General features: G+C 37.3%; 1 pseudogene; it reads right to left on the bottom strand.

Annotated features, from left to right (window-relative positions):
• Positions 1–200: 200 nt before the first annotated feature.
• LOC122750696 lies at positions 201–624 on the bottom strand (annotated as a pseudogene).
• Positions 625–4,901: the final 4,277 nt, after the last annotated feature.

Below are 4,901 nucleotides of genomic sequence, written 5' to 3'. Positions count from 1 at the left end.
CACCCCCCCCCAGCGAGCCATTCAACCCTCTCACCAGACCATGAGCTTAGTTCCAAAAGACACCAGCACTGCAGCTGATTTGGAGGCTCTGCCTTAACTTTCTCTGGTGTGGCCTTCCTGGGACTGGATCTGTGTTGGCGCAATCACCAGGTTGGATTCCACTCCCAGCCCAACACAGCAGCCCCCTCCTGCTGAACTTCTTTTTTTTTTTTTAAGGTAAACCAACCATTTTATTTTCCTCCGATTAGTTCAGGAATTTTGATAGGCAGATAGAGCTTTACATTGGCTTTGGAGGGGGTCTGGGGGCAGCACCAGCAGGTCTGAAGTGGGGTGGGGGTGTCCGATCCTTTCGTGCCTCCTGAGACTGATTCCTCACTACCTTGCTGTGGATCGCGCAGCTCACACAGTAATGCAGTTTCACATATAGTTTGGGGAGCACATAAGAGTCGAAAACACTGGCCTCAGAAATGTCCCTGACGGCCTCAGTTTCCACGATGTTTCAGATGATGAACTTCTTGATGGCTTTATCCTTGGGCACGCAGCGGGTGCAGTTGGTGCAGCGGATGGGCTGCCCGTGCTGTGGCCCTTCTTGGCGCACCCGTTGTTCCTCCTCTTCTTGGTCATCTTGTAAGTCAGAAGCTGGAAAATAAAGTCCTGCTGAACTTCTAAGCTATCTTTGGCTGGAAAATAATCTTAACTCATCTTTTTGTGGGTTCTATTGCTCCAGGGGTTGTCTTATGACTGTGTTTGGAATTTTTTGGAGTAATTGTGTCAGGAGCTCTGAGTGCTTAATGCCTTTCCTGCACTATCTTGGCTCTACCCCTCAAGATGCACAAGTCTTCCATAATAAGTGACTGTGGCTGTTTCTGACTTCATTCCTTAACTTCCTTGCTTTGGAGCTTTCTGACATGTAAAACACAGATATTTACTTCATGGAGTGAGTGTGAGGAGAATATTTTGTAAATATTATAGTACTATGAAAATATGAGTAATAATAATAATAATAATTACTATGGAAAAGTGAAGTGGGTGTAGTAGTAGATAGAATAAAGGACTTTTATCAGGAACTCCTGGGTTTGAATCTTGCCTCCTGAATTTCCTTGGTAGGTTGCCCTTGGAAAGCTATTTAGTCTCTATGAATTTTAGTTTCTTTCTTCCTAAAAAGTTGATAATAAAGCTATCTCGTTTACAATGTTGTATAAATCAGACATATTAATGTATGCAAAGTGCTTGGGAAACCTTAAAACATCACATTAATTATTGCCAGTAGAGTCACTGGGGAAATACTTATTTTGGCTGGAGTGAGGAATAATGTAGGGGCAGCTGGATAGCACAATTGATAGAGTGCCATGTCCAGAGTGAGGAACACTCATTCTTAAGTTCAAATCTGTCCTGAGACACTTATGAGTTATGTGACCTTGGGCAAGTCACTTAACTTTGCCTCAGTTTCCTCATCTGTAAAATAAATTGGCAAATGAAATGACAATTAACTGCGGTATATTTGGCAAAACAAACACCCAAATAGGGTCACGAAGAATTGTACATGACTGAAAAATTACGGAGCAACAATAGTTTGAAATGGAATATGTTCTTTCTGGAGCAATTTGGTCAATTTGATTTAGTAGTACTAAAATCAGATTTTGGATTGATTGATCTACATTTTGGTCAATGACAAAAGGAAACGTGCCTGAACCAAAAGGAGATAAACTTGCTGAGATCTTAAAGTATTTGTTCCTTGTCTCTGACTCTATTTTATACTGACTTTATTCATAGAATGAGACCAGATCTTAGTCCGTCATGAAGGGCCTAGCAGAGGTGACAGAAATGAAAATAAAGTGAAATTAAATCTTACTGTGGTAATCAAAGAGGTAGCCATTTCACTACAGGAGAAGACTGAAGGTACGATAAATCAAACAGAGAAGAAAAACTCAAAGGTCCAATTATAAGAGCATACCCACACTTCATACTTGTTTTTGGGACTTTTTTTTAATGCCAGTGACCAACTGGTCATAGAATATTCTTTCCAATCCCTGTTTTCCTGTGTCCCCCACCCAGATTCTGCTTAGCAAAGTGAAGTCTCCTTTGCAGTTCAGGAATGTTTTTCAATGTAGGAGTATATATAATTACCTATTGGGTTTGTCAATTTTACTGCTTTCAATAGAATCTGGGAGTGCAGATGAAGAGCCTTGTAAGACCTGACAATAGTTTACTGTAACCTGATAATTTTCTTTTTAAAATGAAAACACTATCAGGATCTGATGAAAAATATGTTTGAAAGTCAAAGAGATTAGGAAGCAGTTTTCCTAGGACACATGAAGAGTGATTTGTAATTTATTGTTGCAAAAATAATATTGTTATTGATTCAGCAATGTGTGCTTTCTAAAGTGGATTATAACAATCTTCTTGGATAGACTCGAGGATTTTTTACTGGCTTTTCCCTACTGCTTGAAATATTAAAAATTATGCTGCCTCTGAGGTGAGGTATCCTCAAGAACTTGAACCAACACATTAAAAATGGCAGTTCTTGCAATTCAGATTCCAACCTAAAGACATAATTGCCTTTCAGTCCTAGCTGTACATGAGATTATTTTCAAAACCTATGGAGAAATAATGTCCCTATGTCCCCTCTATTAAACACTACAAAGTTTCCACAGCCACAAGATGATGAGTAGAATATGTTTTCCTAACAATAGGTGACTCTTACTGTCAATATCAGGGATCACTTCAGAGAGTGTTTAACCAACATTTCCAAGGACAAATTCTGATAAATGAAATTCATCATTTACAATAATGATGGAGTACTCTGGTCCAACTTCTTCTGTTATTGTATGCTTCTCTCAGAGTACCAGAGAAATCATTACTTTCAATCGTGATAGATCTCTACATTTAACCAGCCCTCTTCACAGCACTTTAGTAAAGTTGCTGAGTTATCTGTTCAATTTGACTGATTATGAAAACAGCCAAAAAAGAGATCCTGAGTAAAACTGCACTGATGATTTAAGAATAGTAAGATTAAAATCATGGATCCAAGTCCACATGAGATGCAGCACTGCTGTTGTATCTCTAATTTTTTGGTCACAGACTCAATCATGGTTCACTCTGGTTATTTTCTTGCCATCTACTTTGCTGACAGGTGTTCCACACTCAACTTTTTTTACCTCAATTCTGCCTTTTTCTTTAGGAATAGTACTAATTATAACACTGTTATAGAAGTGCCAATCAATGGCCACATTACTAAAATCACCATTTTTCTGACTTCTTAGAACAAAGCATTCCTCCTTGACCATTATTACCCTATATGTATTATCACTCTTTATTAAATTTTAATCTCCTTAGAGATAAGGACTATTTTTTTGTGTTTCTATATTTAGGACAGCATCATGATGGGACCGAGTAAGCAAGACAAGTTAAGTCAATGAGCAGATATTTATTTAATTATACACTTTTAATTTATTTGTATAAGCACCTATTTATTCATCCATTAATTCATTTATTTATTATTCATTCATTCATTTTTATATCAGCAAACACTTATTAAGTAGTTACTATGTGTAGATATTGAGCTCAATGTTAGTGTTAACAAAAGCAAAACCCCTTCCAGAATATATTACAGAAAGTCCTCATGCCAATATTATTGAGACCACTATGTTTGCTTCAAGAGTTCAGTGATCACCATGTGAATATTGGTGGAAGCTATGCAACAAATGTTCTGCAGCCCCTTCAAAGAGAAGTTTCCTCACATAATCACAATGGGGTGACCCAAAAACCTCTTATGAAAAAAGTTGTTCTATACTACTTGCAATTAATGTCTATGACGCCAGTGCCATTAGAACATATTCTAGGAATTTGTTGAGATATTATAGGTTATTATCCTATGACATGAGACATAAGACAGAATGAATTCTGTATGGTTTATATTTAGCCATTACATAAATTTTCTCAAAAACTGACAGGCTCTTTTTTGTCATATAAGAAGGAAAAAATGAAGTTCCTCTTATGCTTCTAATTAAACAAGATATCCTTTAAAAAAGAATAACTCATGAATAATAACAACTGGTAGTACGGTACAGTGAAAAGAGTGCTTGGTTTCAGCAAGCATTTATTTAATACCAACAAGGCACCAGTCATTGTGCTAAGATCTGGTGATACAATGAAAGGAATAATAATCCCTGTCCCTGAGGACTTTATGATCTAGTGGGAGAGAACACATACAAACAATGAGATACAAACAAAATATATACCACATAGAGTGGAGACAATTTCAGAAGAAGGCAGTAGTATTAAGATGGACCAGAAAGGCTTCTTACATTTAATAAATGATTTTTCGTCCATCCATCCATCCATTCATCTATCTATTAATCAATTATAATATATGTATAATCAACCTGGACCTTGATTCTTACTCCTTTTAATCTCACTAGATTAGTATGCCAAGTTTTCATTACCAAAAGATGCTTTCCTTCTCCTTTCTAACCTCCCATCTGATTTAGAACTCTGGGCTCAGATGAGTAGAAGTAGAGCATTTTCTCACAAAGCAACAGTTTTCTACAAAAGTTTTCTGTTAACAAAAACAACAGTAATAACAATAATCATGGTCATGATGTTAGTACTGTTGATGGCACATATCACTTATATAGCGTTTTACTGTTTACAAAGTACTTTGTATATGTATCTTTGGCCTATTCTTTGGCTGTAACCACACTGTTCAGTTACTTGAGAGTTTTGGAGGGAGAGTAACTGGCTTGGTGGCTGCTAGTTTCCCAAGATTTTCAAGTTCTAGATCCCACCACTATTTGGGCTAGTATGAGGTAAGGGATAATCTAAGGAAGGGGGCAGAGGAGATTTTTTTTGGGGGGACAATGAAGGTTAAGTGACTTTCCCAGGGTCACACAGCTAGTAAG

Source organism: Dromiciops gliroides, chromosome 3 (genome assembly GCF_019393635.1).
Source record: "Dromiciops gliroides isolate mDroGli1 chromosome 3, mDroGli1.pri, whole genome shotgun sequence".
Taxonomy (NCBI): domain Eukaryota; kingdom Metazoa; phylum Chordata; class Mammalia; order Microbiotheria; family Microbiotheriidae; genus Dromiciops; species Dromiciops gliroides.
This window is presented reverse-complemented; position numbering and strand designations above follow the sequence as displayed.